Source organism: Sciurus vulgaris (genome assembly GCF_902686455.1).
Source record: "Sciurus vulgaris genome assembly, chromosome: 11".
NCBI lineage: Eukaryota > Metazoa > Chordata > Mammalia > Rodentia > Sciuridae > Sciurus > Sciurus vulgaris.
This window is the reverse complement of record NC_136472.1, coordinates 74,263,547-74,287,012: the sequence shown is the minus strand read 5'-3', so window position 1 is coordinate 74,287,012 and position 23,466 is coordinate 74,263,547. Positions and strand designations below refer to the sequence as shown.

The window sequence follows — 23,466 nt, the reverse complement described above, 5'->3', positions numbered from 1 at the left end:
GTGGGACTGGAAATTGGTATACCCTGCCTCCAGGAGTCCCTCCTCCAAGTCTAATCCTCCAACCTTAGTAACTTCCACGTGGAGTTAGCAGCAAACTCCAGACAACTTTACCTATCAAATGAGAAGGGAAGCATAGAAAATATTGAACTCCAATAGAAACAATTGTTCAATTTTCCTTCAAGACTTTTCCCCTACTTCATTTTTTCTTTTTTCATTTCCTGTTCTCACAACCCCAACATTTTTTAAATCAAGTACTTTTCATGCATCAGGCCACTGAGGACTGGGAGGTTTAAATAATATATTACAATTTTGTTGTAGATTCTTTTATTTTTTTACATGTTTTTTCTTTTCTTTTCTGGTTTTTTTTTTTTTACTCACTCTATTTTCCTCCTATTTATCTGTTTCCTTGGAGTCTCTTTCTCCCTTTTCTCTTGCTAACAATCAACCTCTTTTGATTCCTCTTTCACACTTCCTATGATCTAGTACCTCTATATTCTCACCTCCTACCTTATTAACATCACATCTCACACCCTTCCCTGTTCTCTCTGTCTACCATTAGAAATTGTAGACCTCATTGCAAACCTGTTATTTATGTATAATAATTGAACATATCATCTCTGTTTTATTTTGACAAAACTGTTGACATCTTAAAAGGGGCTATTTGGTTTAAGGTTGCATATTATTTGCATTGGGTGCTGTTAATATTAATCTCCCCCTTAAAGGCAAGGTATTGGAAACCCACAGGGACTCTATAAATCTGTAGGGTGGAAACTGTAATACCTTGGATCTGCACTGCTAGAGGGGAAGACATGAACAACATGAAAACACAAGGGAAGAAAGCACTCCAAACAAACCAAGATGCTATATTAAAAGAATCCATTGACAGCACAGTAGAAGAAATGTCAGAGAAGGAGTTCAGAATGTACATAATTAAAATGATCTGCAAAGTAAAGGATGATATAAGAGAGCAAATGCAGGCAACAAAAGAACACTTCAATAAAGAGTTAAAAGAGCAAAAGTGGGAAACAAAAGATTACTTCATTAAAGAGAAAGAGACTCTGGGGAAAAAAAAAAACAGAAATCCTTGAAATGAGGGAAACAATAAACCAAATTAAAAACTCAACAGAAAGCATCATCAACAGAAGAGATTACTTGGAAGACAGAACCTCAGACAATGAAGACAAAATACTTAACCCTGAAAATAAAGCTGACCACACAGAGAAGATGGTAAGAAATCATGATCAGTACTCCCAAGAATCATGGGATAACAAGAAAAGACAAAATTTAAGAATTATCAGAATACCGGAAGGCACAGAGATACAAACCAAAGGAGTGAGCAATCCATTCAATGAAATAATATGAGAAATTTCCCAAACCTGAAGAATGAAATAAAAAATCAAATACAAGAGGGTTACAGGACTCCAAATGTACAAAATTACAACATATCCACACCAAGGCACAAGAGAAAATTATCTGATTACATATTGGGGGAAACCAATTTGGATATCAGCAGATTTCTCAATCCAGACCCTAAAAGCTAGTAGGGTCCTGGAACAAAATATACCAAGCTCTGAAATAAAATGGATGCCAACCAAGAATCATATCCAGCAAAACTAAGTTTCAGATTTGATGATGAAATAAAAACCTCCCATGATAAATGAAAGTTAAAAGAATTTACAAATAGAAAGCCTGCACTACAGAACCTTCTCAGCAAAAATTTCATGAGGAGGAAATGAAAAACAATAAAAGTCAGCAAAGGGAGGAACTACACTAGAGGAAATGTCAATCAAAGGAGAAACCAAGTCAAGTTAAAAACCAAAAATAAGCCAAAATGACCAGGAATACAAATCATATCTCAATAATAACCCTGAGTATTAATGGCCTAAACTCATCAATCAAAAGACACAGACTGGGGTTGGGGAGATAGCTGTTGGTAGAGTGCTTGCCTCTCAAGCACAAGGCCCTGAGTTCAATCCCCAGCACTGCAAAGAAAAAAAAAAGAAAAAAAAAGACACAGACTGGCAGATTGGATTAAAGAAAAAAAAAAAGACCCAACAATATGCTGCCTTCAAGAGACTCATCTCATATTAAAAGACATCCGCAGACTGAAGGTGAAAGGATGGGGAAAAAACATGTCATGCACTGACTGCCTAAAAAAGCAGGGATTTTCAACCTCATATCAGATAAAGTGGACTTCAGGCCAAAGTTAGTCAGAAGGGATAAAGAAGGACATTTCATACAGCTTAAGGAAATCACATATCAATAAGACATAACAAATGTAAATGTTTATGCCCCCAACATTGGAGTATCTATGTACATCAAACAAACCCTTCTCAATTTCAGGAATCAAACAGACAATATTATACTGGGTGACTTCAACACATCTCTCTGACCACTGGATAGATCTTCCAAACAAAAACAACAAAGAATGCAATAATACAATCAATAATTTAGGCTTAACAGACATATGTAGAATATTCCATCCATCAATGAGCAAATACACTTTTTTCTCAGCAGCGCATGAATCCTTCTCTAAAATAGACCATATGTTATGCCAAAAAGTAAATCTCAGCAAATAAAAAAAGAGAGAGATATACCCAGCACTCTATCTGATCATAATGGAATGAAATTAGAAATCAATGATACAATAAAAATAGAAGCTACTCCAACACCTGGAGACTAAATAATATGCTATTGAATGATACATGGACAGCAGAAGACATCAGGAAGAAGATTAAAAAAAAATTCTTAAGAGGTAAATGAGAACATCAATACAACATATCAAAATCTCTGGGACACTAGGAAAGCAGTACTAAGAGGAAAGTTCACTGCTTATTGAGCTCATTCATTAAAAGAATGAAAAGTCAACCAATAAATGACCTAACATTACATCTCAAAGACCTAGAAAAAGAAGAACAGATCAATACCAAAGGTAGTAGAAGACATGAAATAATTAAAATCAGAGCTGAAATCAATGAAATTGAAACAAAAAAAACAATTTAAAAATTGACAAAACAAAAAGTTGGTTATTTGAAAAAAATAAACAAAATTGATAAACCCTTAGCCACACCAACAAAGAGAGGGAGAAAACTCAAATTACTAAAATTCGTGATGAAAAAGGAAATATCATGACAGACACTACTGAAATACAAAAGATAATTAGAAGCTATTTTTAAAATCTATACTCCAAAATAAAATAGAAAATCTCAAAGACACTGACAAATTTCTAGAGGCATACAATCTACTCAAACTGAAGTAGGAGGACATACACAATTTAAACAGATCAATTTCAAGTAATGAAGTTGAAGATGCCATCAACAGCCTACCAACAAAGAAAAGCCTGGGACCAGATGGAGTCTCAGCTGAGTTCTACAAGACCTTCAAAGAAAAAATAATACCAATACTCCTCAAAGTATTCCATGAAATAGAAAAGGAGGGTACCCTTCCAAATTCATTCTATGAAGCTAAAATCACCCTGATACCAAATTAGACAAAGACACATTAAGGAAAGAAAACTTCAGATGATTATCCCTGATGAACATAGATACAAAAATTCTTAATAAAGTTCTGGCAAATCACATACAAAAACATATTAAAAAGATAGTGAACCATAATCAAGTGGGGTTCATCCCAGGGATGCAAGGTTGGTTCAACATACGGAAATCAATAAATGTAATTCATCATATCAACAGATTTAAAATTAAGAATCTTCTGATCATTTCAATAAATGCAGAAAAAGTATTTGACAAAATACAGCACCCCTTCGTGTTCAAAAAACTAAAAATAATATGGATAGTAGAAACATACCTCAGCATTTTAAAGGCTATCTATGCTAAGCCCATTCTAAATGGAGAAAATTGAAAGCATTCCCTCTAAAAACTGGAACAAGATAAGGATGCCCTCTTTTACCATTTCAATTCAACATAGTCCTTGAAACTCTCGCCAGAGCAATCAGAGAGAAAAAAAGAAATTAAAGGGACATGAATAGGAAAAGAAGAATTCAAACTATCACCATTTGCCGATGACATGATTCTATATTTAGAGGATCCAAAAATTCCACCAGAAAACATCTAGAACTAATAAGTGAATTCAGCAAAGTAGCAGGATATAAAATCAGCACCCATAAATCTAATACATCTCTATTCATAAGTGATGAATCCTCTAAAGAGAAATTAGGAAAACTACCAAATTCACAATAGCCTCAAAAAAAAAAAAAAAAAAAAAGACTTAGGAATCAATCTAACAAAAGAGGTGAAAGACCTCTTCAATTAAAACTACAGAACACTAAAGAAAGAAATTAAAGAAAACCTTAGAAGATGGAAAAATCTCCCATGTTCTTGGATAGGCAGAATTAATATTTTCAAAATGGCCATACTACCAAAAGTGTTTTACAGATTCAATGCAATTCCAATTAAAATCCCAATGTTTTCCTCATAGAAATAGAGAAGCACACAAGAAATTCATTTGGAAGAATAAGAGACCCAGAATAGCCAAAGAAATCCTTAGCAGGAAGAGTAAAGCAGGAGGCATCACAATACCAGACCTTAAACTATACTACAGAGCTACAGTAACAAAAATGACATGGTATTGGCACCAAAATAGACAGGTAGACCAATGGTACAGAATAGAAGACACAGAGACAAACCAACATAAGTATAGTTATCTCACACTAAACAAAGGTGCCAAAAAAAGTACAATGGAAAAAAATGGTGCTGAGAAAACTGGAAATCCATATGCAGCAAATAAAATTAAACCCCTATCTCTCACCCTACACAAAATTCAACTCAAAATGGATCAAGGACCTAGGAATTAAACCAGAGACCCTGGACCAAATAGAAGAAAAAATAGGCCCAAATCTTCATCAGGTTGGCTTAATTTCAGACTTCCTTAACAAGACTTCTAAAGTGCAAGAAATAAAACCAAGAATCAATAAATGAGATGAATTCAAACTAAAAAGCTTTTTCTCAGCAAAGGAAACAATAATGGGAAGGGAAAGCCTACAGGGGAAAAAAAAAAAAAAAAAAAAAAAACACCTTAGGAATCAATCTAATAAAAGAGGTGAAAGACCTCTACAATGAAAACTACAGAACACTAAAGAAAGAAATTAAAGAAAACCTTAGAAGATGGAAAAATCTGTACCATACACACTTCGGACAGAGCACTAATCTCCTGGATTTATAAAGAACTCAAAAAACTTAACACCAAAAATACAAATAACCCAATCAATATATGGGCTAAGGAATGGAACAGACACTTCACAGAAGACAATATATAATTGATGAACAAATATATGAAAAATGTTCAACTCTAGCAATTAGAGAAATGCAAATTAAAACTACTCTAAGATTTTATCTCACTCCAGTCAGAGTGGCAATTATAAAAAATACAAGTAACAATAAGTGTTGGCAAGGATGTGGGGGAAAAGGTACACTCATACATTGCTGGTGAGGGTGCAAATCAGTGTAACAATTGTGGAAAGCAGTATGAAGAATCCTTAGAAAACTTGGAGTGGAACCACCATTTGACCCAGCAATCCCACTCCTTGGCCTATACCCAAAGGACTTAAAATCAGCATACTACAGTGATGCAGTCACATCAATGTTTACAGCAGCTCAATTCACAATAGCTAAATTGTAGAACCAACCTATATGCCCTTCAATAGATTGATAAACTGTGGTATATATATATATATATATATATATATATATATATATATATACAGTGGAATATTACTCAGTCTTGAAGAAGAATAAAATTATGGCATTTTCAGGTAAATGGATGGAGTGGGAGAAGATGATGCTAAGCAAGATAAGTCAATCCAAAAAAAACAAAAGACCAAGTATTTTCTCTGATAAGTGGATGCTGACACATAACAAGTGAGGGGGGCAGGTAAAGAAAGAATGGAGGAACTCTGGGTTGGGCAGAGGGGAATGGGAGGAAGGGTGGGGACAGGGGGGTGGGAAAGATGGTGGAATGAGATGGACATCATTACCCTATATACATGTATGATTGTATGAATGGTGGAACTCTACATCGTGTACAGAGAAATGAAAAGTTGTACTCCATTTGTGTACAATGAGTTGAAATGCATTCTGCTGTCATGTATAACTAAATAGAACAAATAAAAACAGATATTGCTCGACTTCCATTTCCACATAAGATAAAGAAACAAGAACCAGATATAACTTCTCATGTAAAATAACGACAAAAAAGGACAAAATATATGAAACAGTTTTCAAGATAACAAACATAAATGCATTAAAGGCAACCATTCCTGAGAAACAAGAAACAAATGGTGACTCTTATGACTGCCCTAGCCCACTGCCTAGAGTATTCAGGTCATAGCATAGGAAGGGAATACCCAAGGGGAGGGAGCCTGGCAGACTCCTAGAGTTGAGGAAAAAGAGCCTAGAGTTCAGAAAGATCAAGGTGACTGGATTTCACAGGAGACAGTAGCTTAGAGACAGATTCATGGAGAAAGAACTCTAGAAATCTATAAAGGCACCCCTTACCTATTCAGCAGAAGACTGATCAACGTACACATATGAGGAAACTACCCTACAGCCAGTAAGAACAATCTGAAAAGACTGGAGGGAACAGTACATGGTACTCACACATGGGCAGAAACAGCATCTATTGCCATAAGCCAGAATAGCAGAATTCTTATTTCCCTGGCATTGGATAACCAAGATAGCCTTTCTCTCAGTAACAGAGAATTAATTAGCACTTACCTGAGCTCTCTTCCAGCCATACCTAACAAATCATATAGGCAAAATCAAAAGGATCAACTCTTTCCAAGTAGCTTACCTGAATCTCAGAAAAAAACTCAGAAGTATTTGGTATGATATATGGAAGCTAGTCCAAAATAAGGAAGGAAAAAAAGAGAAAGAGAAAGAGAAAAGGGGTGGGGGAATTCTGTCAAAATAAAAGGAAGATGGGTGGAACAGATGAAGGGGGTTGGGGTTGGTATAAGGGAAGAACAATGGAATGAATCTGACCAACTTTCGGTGGGCAATAACTGTAGGCAGGTAGGGTATGGCTGGAGGAGACAGGTCACTGGTAGTATGCCTTGAGCTCTCTGCTTCCTGATTGCCATTTTCTGAGCTGCTATCCTCTTCCACATCCTTCTACCATGGTGTTCTGCCTCACCTTGTGCCCAGAGCACTGGAGTCAGTCGTCTATGGACTGAGACCTCTGAAACCAAGATAGCCAAATAAAACTTTTCCTCTAAAATTGTTCTTGTCAGGTCTTTTGGTCAGAGCTGTAAAAAAGATGACTAAAGCAATCATTTCTATGTTAGTGAAGAGTAAATATTTCACATCAAGGATGATTTTGTTCTGAAAAAAATCACATTTTCTATCTTTGTATTTTTTTAAAAAAACTTCATCAACATATAATTCACATATCATAAAGTTCACTCTTTTAATGGCTACAATTCAGTGACTTTTAACAAAGAGACTTGTACAACCATCTTGAAACAGTTTGTAATTTCAGAAGATTTTTATCAGTCCCAAAAGAAACCTCTTACCCATCAGCAGTCAATGCCTATTCCCTCCTTTCCACATCCCAGCAATTACCGGTTTACTTTCTGTCTCTGTGGATTTGGCTCTTCTGGACATTTCATATAAATGAAAGCATACAATACATAGTTTTTGTGTTCAAGCTTCTTTCACTTAGTGCAACATTTTCAAGGTTTATCCATACTGTAGAACATATCCAGAACTTCATTCCCTTTTTTATTGTAGGATAAAAGTTCACAGTATAGCTACACTGATTTTGTTGTGGATACATGTTTTTAGTTCTCTTGGGTATATACCTCAGGGTAGAATTCTTGGATCAGATAGTGCCTCAGTATTTCATCCTTGTTTTTAGCCTCAGTTCTGTACTTTACATGGATTGAGTACCTACCAGCAGTTTTTATCTCCATGGCTTTCTTTCCCTGTTCTAGTTGTTTTTAAAAAAGAAATTCTACTTGATAGCCTGTCAATCAAGCTATATAGTTTTTTTCAAGGATTTATAGGTGCTACATTCCCTGAGTTCTCAAGAAAATTATTGTCTTTTGCCTTTATGCTAAAAAATTGACTTAGCTATGAATGTTGTGGTCCCTCTTTCCTTCAACAGCTTGTAAGTTCTGTTTCTTCCAAACTAATTGTGACTAAGGAAAAGTCCGAAGTAGTCTGAATTTTCTCTTCTGGATGGATGTCTTGCTTTTCTTTCTGGGTCTTTCTTTATACTTAATGCTACATATTTGGGTAGCTAATGGGCTTTCCAGATCAGATGGAAATGCTACACTGGTTGTGTCTCTCTAACATGGGATTACTCTAAGAACATTTTTTCACTCTTGAGTCAGGGTGACAACTTGAACCTAAAACTGAAAAAATAATTTACAACATATCAAAGCATGTCTCATGCCTAGGAATAAATCTAACCCATATGCAAGACATATCAAAACTCTCAACAGGTTTTGGGGTATAAATTAATAAGTTGATTCTAAGGTTTATATGAAAATGCAAAAGACCATGAAAAGCCAAGCCAATCTTGAGTAACAACAACAACAGAAAAAAAGGACTATTACACTACTGGTTATCAAGACAAATTAGGCAAAGATGAGATTCCCAGAACAAACTAACATTCACAATCACCTTATTTATGACAAATGTGATCCTGTAGTGTAGCAGGGAAAGGATGGTCTTTTCAGTAGAAGGTACTAGATGAACTGGATGTTTACATGGGAAAAAAATGAATCTAGACTCTAAGTTCTTATTCCTTACACAAAAATAATTCCAGGTGTACTACAGATCTAAATATAAAAAGTTAAATAAAACTTTTAGAAGAAGATATTGGAAAACATCTTCCTGACCTCAGAATGGCAATGATTTTTTAAATATATGAAAAGGATTAACCAAAAAGGTCCAAAATAAATAAGTAAATAAATTAGCTATGAATAGAAAGTCAAAAAGAATAAAGAGCTGTTTTTAAAAAGCTGATTTAAAGAACAGATATAAAATTATTTTGTAATTAAGGGGCAATATAAATAATAGCTAATTTACTTAAAAATAATATTATACACACAGGGCTGCAAATGCAGCTCAGTGGTAGAGTGATTGTCTTACATGTGTGGGCCCTTGGTTCAACTCCTAGCACCTCTAATAATAATAATAATACACATAAAATGATTAGTGACTTAAATTGGTATAAATAGTTTTCCATCAAAAGAGGTAAGCCATAGAGTCATCTGAACAGGAAGTATTATTAACTAAGAAGAGGGAACTGGAACCAGTAAAAAGTAAAGGGAATAAAAGAATAGCAGGTGTGAAGGGAAGTCACTACCTCCTAAACTGTGAAAAGAGGACTAAAGGAAGAGGGAGGTTCCCCCAGGACTGAGATGCAGACCTTGCTGGAAAGGACATCACTCATGATTCATTGAACAGTGGAGAAGCTGCTGTGCTCCTATGCCTGCAGAGCTTGCTGAAAATCCACACTTCAGAACTTGTCAGAATTCTGCCCTCCAATGTGCCAGAAAAAGCTGATCACATAAAGGTATGATGCTGCTGACCAAACTGTAGGAGTTGGGGGCTAGGAAAGCCTCGTGCATTGTAGGAGTCATACACTCTTAAGCCACATGGAAACTGGCACCCAAGAAGCTGCCCAGCTAGCACACCAGAACCGGGAAGGAAAACCCCTTCCTCTTGCAATGTTTCTCTAGTGCCCTCTACCGACAAGGTTTAATATCCTGCTAGCTGTCAAAGGAAAAATTAAAAGTCACAGACCCATTTTGGCAGAGTATTATATGATGGTGACTATGAGGAAAGAGGTAATAAGTTCACAACTAGCACGACTGTAAGACTATGTTTTTACCAATCATAACTTGGCAAAACTATGACTGGTGAAGGTTCCCTAATCATCTAAATAATGATGATTGTTTAAGATGGTGAATTTTTTTTCTTTTTTCATACTTTGTACAATGTGGTCATATTGGGGTTTTTTGCATTTTTATTGTGCATATTAATTATAAATAGTGGGTTTCAGAGTGGCATATCTGTACACGCATATAATGTAATTTTAACAATTTCATTCCTCAACCCCTTCCTTTACTCTCTCCTCCTGCCTCTGGCTAACTCCCTTCCCTAATGGTCTACCTTATGCTTTCATGATGTCCTTTTTCCCACCTCTAGTTTCCACATATAAAATAAAACATACAATACTTGTCTTTCTGTGTCTGGCTTACTTTGCCTAACATGATATTCTCCACCACTTCCATCAATTTTCTTTCAAAGGACATGATTTTATTCTTTTTGGCTAGATAAAACTCCATTACGTATATATATGCCACATTTTCTTTATTCACTCATCTGCTGATGGACACCTAGGATAATTTCATAACTTGGCTATGTGAATTATGCTGTAATAAACATGGGTATGCATGTATCTTTAAAGTATACTGACTTTAATTCTTTCAGATAAATGCCAAGAAGCTGTATTACAGCTGGATCATGTTAGTTCTAATTTTAGTTTTTTGAGGGACCACCATACTGATTTCCATAGGACTATACCTATTTACATTCTTACCAACAGTATATACCGAGTCCCTTTTCCCCACATCCTTACCACTGTTTATTCTCATTTGTATTCTTGATGATTGCCACTTTGGGGTGAGATGGGATCTCAATGTAGTTTCAATTTGCATTTCCCTGATGGCTACGGATATTGAACATTTTTTCATATAATAGTTTACAATTTGTACTGTTCAGTTCATCTTCCCACTTAGTAAATGGATTATTTGTTGTTGTTTGGTACTGAGTTTTTTTTAGTTTTTTATATATTCTGGATATTAATTCTCTGTTGGAAGAGTAGCTGGCAAAGATTTCCTCCAATTCTGTAGACTCTCTCTTCACGCTGTTGTTCCCTTTGTTGTACACGAGGTTTTTAATTTGATATCATCCCATTTATCAATTCTTGTTATTAGTTCTTGAACTATAGAAGTCATAGTCAGGAAGTCATTACCTGTGCCTGTAAGTCAAAGTGTTTCCCCTATGCTTCCTTGGAACAGTTGTGAAGTTTCTGCCCTCATATTTAGGTCTTGGATCCATTTTGAGTTGACTTCTGTACAGGGTGAGAGGTAGATATCTAGTTTCATTCTTCTACATATGGATATACAGTTTTCCTAGCAGTATTTTTGAAAGAGGATGTCTTGTCTCCAATGTATGTTTTTGGTTATTTTGTCAACAATCAGATGACTAGATGTGCAAATTTTTCATTGTGTATTCTATTATTATTTTATAATTTATAATTGAAGTATCTTAAAGATAAATGATAAGCAATAAGGGCAAACTTACTTTTACTTATTGGATTTGGGATTAACTGCTCTCAGTAAATCTAATTAAAACAGATTTTATGGAAATGAAAACTAGAAATTAATCCATACACCACAAAAGTAAAGCATTTTTTCCTTGAGGGTGATCCTATTTGAATATAGATTTAAGGGATTGAAAAATCTGAAAAGTATAACATTTTTACACTCCCCAAACACATTCTCATATTTATATAATACAAACGACAGGCAATGTTGATAACATTCTAGTGATTTCAAGATTTCCTAATAGGTAAAATCATCTTTCGGCAAAAAATGCAAACTCAAATATCAAAATATGGAAAAGTCGGGGAAAAGCACAATGTAAAAATGGATAAAATTAAGAAGAACTTGGAATGAAGATACAGAAGGAAGATGTTTGCCTCAGCATGGCAGCAGGTGGAGCCATTATGTGCAGCAGTCTAAACAGTTCTCTGGAGTTTGGCAGAATATGTAGAACCCTAAGGTGACTGGATAACAATTTGGAGTTCAGTTGTATTTACAACCATGTAATCACTACCCAGAGTTAAGGATCAAAATAGAAGCATTAAAACTTGGTGAAGCTGAAAAATTAATTTATGCTGCTTCATTGCCACTGTGAAGAGCCTCCTGCAGGACAACAAATGAGCTAGATAGAAGTTATAACAGTTTGAGCCTGAAAGTAACCCAGCACTTTTCCCAAAGAAAGTTCATTTTGCCAGATTATTTTACTGACTATGCAAATGGTCAAACAGTTAAACATTCACAGAACTTCAGAGCCTTCAGTGCTGGAAGTAGGGAGATTATCTAATTTAATCACCCGAAATTATATCAAGCCACATTTTGTTCATATTCATTATCACTCTTTAGTGGTAGGTAATTTATTTATACTTAAGTTTATCAACCATAGAAGGGAAAAAGCAATATTGAAATTATTTAAATATTAAGTGTGAAAATAATAAATGTGATCAAACAATACTTAGATAATTTTTGATATGAGAAAAAACCATTATTATACAGAACTTGTACAATCTTGCTATGTGAAGAATTAGGCACTCCTGAGAATAGTCTTGGTACTTGGACAGGCTCAAAAACACTTATCACAAAGGAAGAGGTAATTTACCTTTCTATCTAAACCAGTAGCAGAGAAAGCTGTAGGATACTCTGCTTCACCTTAAATTTAAAAAGAAACAAACATCTTATAAATGCATTTTACCATACTAAGTACTCCTTACAGTAACTTTTAATTAAGGCAAATATCACAATAAAAACAGGAAACCAATACAGGTATTTCTTTCTTGCTTTTAAAAGTGATAAACACAAATTCAGCTCATTTGACAAACATTTATTAAGCATTTTCTATAGACAAGGGCAGCAAAGCTGGAAGTTAAGTAGTGAATAACATTGGTTTTCATTCTGAAAAGTGTATATAAAAGATGGGTAAACAACCAGCAAGGAAGGAGGACAGGTCTAAAGAGCATAAACAACAGTACTCAAGGGAGAGGTAGCCAGGGAACTCTAGATGGTCATAAGAAAGAAGGTAACACTTGAACTGAGCCTTGAAGATAGAGATGCAGGATTTTCTTCACTACTAATACGAGTCATTGTATTTTCTTTGGAGTGCATTCAGTAGCTTAAAAGTAAATATTGTTTATTAGCTTAAAAATTAGTTTAAAAAACATACATTATACTTTCACCTTATTACATGTAAGTTATAACTAAAAATATTTTTAAAGCACATATTGTAAAAATGAAAATGCACACACTAAATTCAAAAGGAAGTACATTTTAGACTTGGGTACAAAGAAAGTACATGGTGGTAAAGAGAAAAGAGCTTGGGAACTCCAAATCATTTACAGCTCAGGTTAACTCTGACAAGATGGAGATTATAGGAGAGGGAAGTCTCAGAAAGAAGAGCACTGCAGATGTAGGATGCTGCTTTGAAGGTCCAAAGACAGGCACTGAACAGTCTTTTAATAGAGAAGCATGACAAAGATGCATGGGTCAAAGAACAAGGGAAATAAGATGGTCCTGAACTCCTTGGAGAAATAGTTGATGAAATGAAGATTTCAGATTTATCCAAACAGCAAAAAGGGAAAAAAAATTTTCCAAACCATGCCCAGGATGTAGAGGTATTAAAATGACAAACTATTTCGATAACCCCTACTTCCTTTCCATTTTTAACTGAAACTTTCCTTTCAGGGCCCAACTCAAATCCTACTTATATTTGATGAAGATTTTCTTACTCACCCTACTGAAAATGATACTCTTCTTATAGTAAACTATTGTTGGAACCTCTTGCTGGTACTCAGCACAGATGGCCTTGCACAGAGAATTCTCTTTTCACTAAATTAGGTCAATAGATATTTATGTTTCATCTCCTCATTTAGGGCAGTGGGCTTGCATTCATTCACTCATTCAATAACAAACACTAAGCATCTTCTACTGAAAAGCACTATGAAGAAATACAAAAGAAAATCAGACAGACTGCTCTCATGCAAATTAAACTAGTAGCAAATTTACAAAATGGTTAAGATATTTAAAAGCTAAGAGGTTTTTCTTATTTTTGCGGGAGTAGTACTGGGGCTCCAACCTACGGGTGCACAAGCACGGAGTTACTAGACCTTTTTGAGACAGGGTCTTGCTAAGTTGTCCAGACTGAGTAGCTGGAGTGCACTAAAGAGCTCTTTTTTTTTTTTTTTTTTTTTTTTTCTTCTTTTTTTGTGGTGCTGGGGATTGAACCCAGGGCCTTGTGCATGCTAGGCAAGCACTCTACCAACTGAGCTACATCCCCAGCCCAAGAGCTCTTTCTTAGACAGGAGAAAAAAAAAGTTTCTGACTATAGTACTGCCTCTAAATTACTCCAATCAAGACTCTTCAGGGATGTGGGTTTAGCTCAGTGGTAGAGCACTTGTCTCGTGTCAGGTCCTGGGTTTGATCCTCAGCACTGCAAAATAAAAATTTAGCTGAGTGAAGTGGCAAACACCAATGATTCTAGCTATTTTAGGAGGTGGAGGCAGAAGTCAATTTGAGCCCATAAATTTTGAGAACAACCTGTGCAAATTTTGAGAACAACCTGAGCAACCATAGCAAGACCCTGTGTCCAAAAGAAATTCTCTCAAGGATCCTCAATGATTACTGTCATTTGGATTCTACAGACTTAATCTCAAGATTTTAATTATATCTGCAAAGACCCTATTTTCAAATATGGTGACATTCTGAGGTTTCAGGTGGAACATGGGCTTTGAAGAGACATTCAATCACTACAACATGTGTGGACATAATTTTTTGTTCATATACTTTATTAAGTTCACAGGATGAATTTCTGAGAGAATTTCTCTTGGGAAAATTACCCAACAGTTTAATTTTAAGAGTTTCTTCCTTAAGATTTCTCAAAAAACTAGGAATAGAACCACCATATGACCCAGCTATCCTACTCCTTGATAGGTATCCAAAAGATCTAAAATCAGCATACTACTGGGATACAGCCACTTCAATGTTCATAGCAGCACACTTCACAATAGCTTTCATGGAACCTGCCCAGATGCCTGTCAACATATGAATGAAGAAAATGTGCTGTATCTATAGAATGGGATTTTACTCAGTCATAAAAAAAGAATGAAATTATGGCATTTGCTGGTAAATGGATGGAACTAGAGAACGTCATGCTAAGTGAAATAAGCCAGACTCAAAATGTCAAGGGCTGAATGTTTTCTTTCATATGCAGAAGCTTGAGTAAATAAGGAAAAAAAAAAAAAAAAAAAAAGCAGGGGATTCCATGAAAATAGAAGAGCTCAGTGAAGTAAAGGAAGAGAATTGATATGGAGGGAGAATGGATAAGAAAAGGGAGGAACAGTGGAGTGGAACTGACCAAACCATCCTATGTACCTTCAAGAACATACCACAGTGAATTCCACCTTTATATTATTATAAATTAATTATTACTAATTTTAAAACTATAAATAAATAGAAGAAAGACTGGTAGGATACAGGAAAGGGAATAGGGAGAAAGAAAGGGAAGTACCTGGGATGAAATTGGAGCAAATTATATTCCATGCTTGTATAATTATGCCAAAATGAACCCAAATATTAGGTGTAACTATAATGCACTAATCAAAAAATTTTTTTGAAAGAGTTTCTCCTTCTCTGGAATGGGTAGCAAGTTAGAAGATCTTCCACATTCCCACATTAGTGTGCCAATTCTCACACTAATCCTAGAATCTTTGTCTGAAAAGACTCAAATTTAAAACACTCTTTGGATACTTGTACTGGAAGGTGGTACAATGATAAAGCTGAAGCATCCATATTTAGGCCAAGTGTACTATATATTGAATCAGAGAAAGCTGTTTTGCAGAGAAAGAAGAAAAAGCCAGATGGGGCAGAGAGTGGCAGACATGAAACACTGTAGGTAGCTGAGACTGTAGAGAGTAACTAATAATTATGATTTTCCAGATCTAAGAATCATCTTTGCTTTTATAAGTTTAATAGCACTATGTACTCATTAAAGAAATTTTGAAAACACAGAAATATAAAATCAAAGTCATCCATTAGCCCTCCATAATACCATTAATACACTCATAGTTTTCCTCCTAGTATTTAAAATATTTAGGATTATATTTTAACATGTAGAGCAATGAATGATCTTTCCACTTAATGTAATCTCAAGTATTCATCCATGTAATTTAACAATCTTTGAAAATAACATTTTGATGCCAGCGTAATGTTCCACCATATAATAATAATTTACTTAATCATTTATTTGTGGGTACATTATGTAATATAACCAAACTGCTTTCCCAAATGGCTAGACCAATAATACTCCATTAGCAGTGTATAAGGGTTATTGACTGGTTCATACCTCAAAATATAATGCCTTATTTAAAGGGTGGTAAATTATATATCATTATTATTTTATTTATATATTTTTCAGTTACTGAACTATTTTTATGGTTATTAATTTTTTCTTTGTGTGTATTAATGGTATATTCTGTTTTATGGAATGTTTTAAGGTTATTTAGCAACTTTGAGCCATGAATTCTCATGTGTAGATCAGACACAATCTCTATTTTTGTGATGATGAAATCTTAAAAGAAGTAAATTGAGCAAATGAATAATAAATGTTATTTCTTTTAAGATTTTATTCCAGTCTAATAAAGTGAAATATTTTAGAAAAAATATATTATATCATAGTTAGGATCATTTGTTACAAAATATAACAGATTTCCTTGGAATTGTGTCTTTAAAAAAGGCAGTAAGAAATAATTACTCTAAGATCTGAAAATTTTGGCCTTGTATACCAAGACAAGCAGCAATAGTGTCATAAATTGAAATCTCTTGGCTTATTTTATTCAATTCAAAAATAATCTGGTGATTCTAACAGAGATCAAGGTGAAATCAAATAAACCATTAAAGGCTCCAGGCAGCGGGTGGGAGCGTCTACTGTGAGCCTGACCTCGTGGGCGGGGGACCCAGGCACCCTGGAGCAGTCGGCCTTGGTTGCAGCCCGGACGAGGCCAGCGGCCAGCCCCACCCGCTCCCTCACCGTCCCCTGCGCTCCCTAGGCGGTTCATCAGCTCCTTCCCCGTCTGCAGCGCCAGTTACAACAAGGCCTGGAAGCTAGATGCGCACTTGTGTAAGCACACCGCAAGCGCACGGGGAAGACGGTTTTGCTTTGTGACTACCAAGGCTGTGGCACGGCCTTCCTCCAGGACAACCATCTGAGTCGCCACATCCTGATTCATACTGGAGAAAAACTGTTTGTTTGTACAGCTAATGGTTGTGATCAGAAATTCAACATAAAATCAAACTTAAAGAAACTAACATTTTTGAACACAAACATGAAAATCAGCAAAAAAGTACGTATGTAATTTTAAAGGCTGCAAGTAGGCCTCTCAGTGCGAACATACCAATGACCCTCCATTTGGGTGTCCCCAGGAAGGGTGCGGGAAGCACTTTACCTGTCCCAGTAGGCTGAAAAGGCACGGAAAGGTCCATGAGGGCTATATATGTCAAAAGGGATGTTCCTTTGTGGCAAAAACATGGACAGAACTTCTAAAACACGTGAGAGAAACCCACAAAGAGGAAATATCATGTGAAGTATGTCAGAATACATTTAAACACAAAGATTACCTGAAGCAACACATGAAAACTCATGCCCCAGAACAGCATGTATGTCAATGCCCAAGAGAAGGCTGTGGTAGAACCTACACAACTGTGTTCAGTCTCCAGAGCCATATTCTCTATTTCTGTGAGGTAAAGCGCCCGTTTGTGTGTGAACACACTGGCTGTGGCAAACATTTGCAAACGAAACAAAGCTGCATGAGGCATGCTGGTTGTGCTGTGAACAAGAAGAAATGAAGCTTAAAGTAAAAACCATCTCGGGAAAAACGGAGTCTGGCCTCTCACCTCAGTGGCTAAATCCTTCCCAAAAGGAAAACAAGAGCAAGACTCATCTTTGCCTAAACACAGAGGGTTGGGGAGCTGTGTGGAAGACAAGGTGCTCTCCACAGTCACAGTGCTTACCCTCCACTAGGCACCTACCGAACCCTTGCTGAAGGACTAGACCCTGAGTTTTTTCTTGCTCAGAAGCCTGTTTGTCTTTATTAAAATTACTGATGCAGAAAAAAATAAAATAAAACCATTCAAGAAAGTCACTACATGTACATCATTTAATGTCCATATGAGTTTAATAGTCATCCTTGTTGCCAAGAATATGAAAGAACCACAGAAACAGATATAATAACACCAATAGCATGTCCACTAAGAACAAATTAGCTAAATAACACGGGTTTCACAATAAATTCATTTGAAATAATGCCTACAGAGTTGCAATCTACAGAAGACTTTCAAGCGTAGAAATGATAATCAGGTAAGAACACAAATACCAGTGGAAAATGGCAATGATAGGAGTTAATGATATTCCTTTTAACTCATTCAGTCTCAAGTGTTCAATTCTGCAAATATTTCAACAGATACACTAAAATACATTGGAAATCATAATCTATACCTCATATTAATATATAATTATGTTATTATTAAAATGTTTATAGCTATTCTACATCTAGGACTATGGGATAAAATGAATTAAGAACGGGTTTCAAGGCCCTATATATCATCTATCTATTATATAGAATGTTTGTTTCCTGAATTTGTACCTACGGTGGAGTCACTTTAAATGCTAAGGGAGGTCTTAAATCACTGGGGTATTAACTAGCTATCTAATATAAATTACTGATCCACTCCTGTAGAAAATGGGAAAAAAACAGTAGAAAACTGAATTCATTAAAATATGCTTTTGCTGCTATACAACATGAACATTTGAGAACCTCTAAAATTCAGTAAAAAGAAAAAAGTAGCAAATACATCAGCACTTTAGAATTTGATAATTGTTTACATTTTGTCATGTCTGGATCAAGTTTCTTATTTTCATTCAGGAAGTAAAGCAGGAAGATTGCAAGTTCAAAGCCAGCCTCAGCAAAGGCAAGGCACTAAGCAACTCAGTGAGACCCTGTCTCTAAATAAAATACAAAACAGGGCTGGGGATATGTCTAGTGGTTGAGTGCCCCTGAGTTCAATCCCAGTACCAAAAAAATAAAAAAGTCAAAGTCATCCATCTTTCTAGTCCAGTTTCCCTTCATACATACCCAGAAGTGATAGTGTTAATTTGTGTGTGTTCCATTTTGGATATGGTTTATTCCCCATATGTTTTATGTGCTGGAAACTTGGTCTCCAGTGTGGTGGTGTGGAAGTGGTGAAACCTTAAAGAGATGAGGCCTAGTGGAATGTAATCAAATCAAGGGGGTACTGCCCTCAGAAGGGATCAATGCTAGTCTCAAGGAGTGAGTGAGTTATTGCAAGAGGGGGTTGTTATAAAGCAAGCTTACCTCTCATTTTTGGCCCTTCTGCCCACATCCATTTCCCTTTCTACTTATCTGTTATGTTGTTACGTAGCCAGGGGGTCCACACCAGAAGCTGAACACATGATCTTGAACTTCTAGCCTCCTTAACTGTGAGGTAAATAAACTTCCTTTCTTTATAAATTACCCAGTATCAGGTATTCTATTATAGCAACATGAGATAGACTTATACAGTGTATGTCACTATAATTCATTTAAAAATGAGTTTAGCTTCTGCACATATTCTGCAAACAGCTTTTATCAATAAAAATTATAATTAAGAGATCCATTTGGTAAATAGATACTTTAGGTTCATTCCTTTTCATTTCATATATTATGCTATCACTGGAATATAAAACACATTTTATTTGTCCATTCCTATACTCCTGGACATTCTAGATTATTTCCTATGTTTTTTTCAGTTAATCAATATTGCAGTGAACATCCTTGCTTATATGTCTCTATGTACATTTACACAAGTGTCTTGCTTTGCATGCATATAAAAGAGTATTCCTAAGTTAGAGAAGGAAAGGAAAAGAATAAGAGATGAAAAGTGATCTGTGCTATCACAGGAGGCAGAAGGTCAAACAAAAAGGGACAGAAATACTTACTGGAGTAATGTTGCTTAAATTCATCCAACTATTACTGCCCTACTACAGATCTTTCCAACCTTGACTTGCATGATAAAAAGTAAATAAGAAGAAAAAACAAAAATGCATGCTAAATGTATTATTTTACATGAGGGGTTGTCAAGAGATATTGTTTCATTTTTTAATAGAGAAATGTTTTTGATAAATTCAATATATTTTTAATTTAAAGGTAAGTTCATATACAATAAAAAGTTTATCTTCTAAATTACATTTAAAGACATGGAAGTGTTTATTATGTTCATTGAGAAAGAGCACAAAATATTGTATAATGCATAATCACATTTTCACTTAAAATATATGTATATTTAGATGTATATATCAAGAGGACAGTTTGGAGTATATATAAAAAATAATTAACTGTTCATAAGGAATTTTCCATGAGGCTTCAGGTGTAGATGGAGGGACAGGCAATGAACAGTAAGAGCCAGTATCATGGAGTCTAGCCACCAGCCTGTCCTATTTAATTATGCCTCACAGTCCTGCTCAGGCCAGGTCCTAATTTTACAAATTTCATTTTATAATGGAAATCTAAGAAACAAGCATTTTATAATGGGCAAAATACTACCAATTTTCATTATCTTTTTTGCTTCTTGGATATTTTCTATATTTCTCCTTCCCCAACCTCAAGAGATGAAATTTACTTAAGTACTTCCTCAAGTCTAAACTATGAGCTCCATGAAGATTTTACCTATGTCTCACAGGCTTAGAATTATGCCTGGCATACTGAGGGCAACCAATCAGTATTTGCTGACTAATTCAATGTGCTTTACAATAAAGAAGTTATTACTTTTTTAAATAAGAAAAACAATAGAAGCTATATTACCATAAAGGAAATCCATGTAAATATAGCATCAGTTAAAAAATACAGCATACCATAATTGAGATTGACATAAAATGATATTATCAGAAGAAAGATCAGTAAAGTAGAGCAAGCTGATTAGGGGGAGGGAGAAAAAAGAGAGGGAAAAAGGGAAGATACTGGGGAATGAGATTGATCAAATTATGTCATATACATACAAATATGGCACAATGACTCCCAATATTATGCATAATTATAATGCACCAATAAAAATTTAAAATGGTATTATAATTAACACTTGATTTGGTATAGTTGGTAAAAATTTCACAGAGGAGATATCTGAATATGCCTTAGAGGGTAACTAGAAATTAGACAACAGCAGAAAATAGTATTCAAAACAGAGATCATGTAAGCATGTTCAAAAGCAAGAAGGAACATGGTGTGCCTAGGAAATCATGAGAATTAATTTATATTATGCCTAGGGGCAAATTGTTTTAGGAAATAAAGCTTTTAAGATAAACTGCAAGTGCCAGGCACAGTGGGGTACATGCCTGTAATCCCACCTACTTAGGAAGGTAAGGCAGGAAGATCACAATTTCAAGACCAGCCTGGACAATTTCCCAAGACCCCACCTCAAAATAAAATAAAAAAAGAGCTGGTGATGTAGCTCAGTGATAGACAGTCCCTGGCTTCAATCTCTATGGTAACATAGAGAACCTGGGTACAGGAGAGGTGTAGAAAGTGAACCACATATAAAGAATCATGAAGTTATATAAGAATTTGTTAAAATAAGGCTGGGAGTGTAGCTTAGAGGTAGAATGGCTGCCTGGCATGAGTGAGGGCCTGGGTTCAATCCCTGGCAGCCCCATCACACATACACAATCATTAAAACAATATGATACTGAAATGAGAGAGTTAATACAACAGGCTGGAAAGTTCAGCTATATACCCAACTGCATATAGGATTTAGTATATAATAGTGCTGGCATTTCAAATCATTGGAAGTAGAGGAAATATTTAGTAAATGATAATGAGGCAACTGGGTAAAACCATCTTGGAAAAAATTTATTGAATTCTTTCTCTACTTTTCAAACACAATGTTATAGTCCAAATATTTTTTTAATGTATAAGGATAAAATATTAAAAAATACTAGGAGAAAAAAAACTACCTGATCAGAGCAACATAAAACACCTCACTAGGAATTTCCACCTTAAGTTCTTGGTAGAGACAAGATTTACTGCACAGATCCTGGTGGTTCCATTCAGAGATGAAGCAGGCCTGTGTACAAATTAGGCTATGAGCAAGTTTGTCCCTTGAAGTCTTTCACATTTTCAATGTTTGCCTGTCTAGTCTTTCTCTTGCTGTACCTAATTCTCTGCCTTTAAAATAAAACTCACTCTTAGATATGCTCTGGGAAGAGACTCCAGTCTTTTAAAATACTCAAACTGTAAAATCATTACAATAATATTTTCTAAACACTTTCATAAATGTAAAAATCAGTCCCATGTCCAGCTCAAATTCTTGTCAATAAAATTAAAAAATCTATACTTCATACTACTTTATGATTTATAAATACTGTCACATCCATTTACACTTAATTTCCAATATAACCCTGTAAAGAAGGTAGCCTTCACCACTGACTGGAGAAATTGAGGCTTAAAAGATTAAGTGACTTGTCCATAGTTGCTCAGCCAGAAAGGGCAGAACTGGGTTCAAATCTAGCTATAATCATATTAGTTGTACTATGCTGTCTCCAATATTTGCAACATTTTGCCCAGGATATCTCTACAATAACTTTGAGGGTTTAAGTTAATATTTTTGCATTCTGATGAGGTTGATGGAAACAAAGTCACAAAGTTATCCGTATCTATCAAAGAGACAATTTGTTTTTAATAGTAATATACGATATGTTGAGATCAATAGATTGAATATGTTTGTTCCTTCACTCCACAACCATATAAGCACGTTTTAGGGTTTACGCACTGTGTTAAGTAAAGCTTACAATTTTAGTGAAAAAGCCAGACATTTTAAAGCAGAAAAATAACTTTTCAGTTCACGAAAAAGGAAGATAGTTTTAATTTAATTGCATAATCTGATGTTATAAATTCTAAGAAAGCCATTAACAAGCATTTATGCAATACGTTAGAAGTTTGAATACTTTCTAATTCTAAAGTAATTAGAAGTCATTACTTTATCTAATTTATCAAAACAAACCTATGAGTTATTTTCAATCCAATTTGACATCTAAAGAAAAAGTAGGCAATTTATCTTTATATATGGAAGATCTCAAGGTAAAGTCAGGATTTGGATACAAGGATATTGATTATAAAATCTCTATTTTCTTTCCATTTTAAAAGCTACTTATTCTTATGTTGATCTAGATTAAATATCTTAAAATTTGTGGTTAAAAATCCAGAAAATGAAAAAATTTCAGTAAAAGATTTGCTTATGTTATCATAATAACTACTAATTTAGAATTTTAAACACTTAAATGTCTTAATGATGATTTTACTTTCTTCTTAATTGATGGATAAAAACATTTCTTAAAAACTTATTGAATTACAGATCATTAGCCTTCTTATAGTTTCAAATATATTTCAAAGAGTGTTTTAGCAAATGAAATAAAAATCAGTAATTTCTGCTAGTCAGTCTCTGGGTCAATATGAATACTGAAAACAAATAATTTAGATATATTTAAACATAAAATCTGAGTTGTGGATTCCTATTGCAAATGTGTAATTATTTGTTTATGGTTATCAGTATTTCATTCTTCAACATTAAATATGTTAAAT

The 23,466-nt window shown here is 34.9% G+C and overlaps 1 protein-coding gene and 1 pseudogene across 3 annotated transcripts in view; one reads left to right on the top strand and one right to left on the bottom strand.

The window, feature by feature from the left end:
* Nucleotides 1–23,466, bottom strand: part of ACER3 (alkaline ceramidase 3) — a 178,707-nt gene that overhangs the window by 132,359 nt on the left and 22,882 nt on the right. The window contains exon 2 of one of the 2 annotated variants that reach the window (XM_079103995.1): nucleotides 21,843–21,952. The exons of the other annotated variant lie outside the window; for it this stretch is intronic. The gene's annotated coding sequence lies outside the window, so the exon portion shown is untranslated. The remainder of the gene's footprint in view (nucleotides 1–21,842; nucleotides 21,953–23,466) is intronic. 2 annotated transcript variants of the gene reach the window in all.
* Nucleotides 9,803–18,881, top strand: LOC306638566 (transcription factor IIIA-like; annotated as a pseudogene). The gene is made up of 2 exons: nucleotides 9,803–9,814; nucleotides 16,802–18,881. The product of its transcript is annotated as a transcription factor IIIA-like (transcript).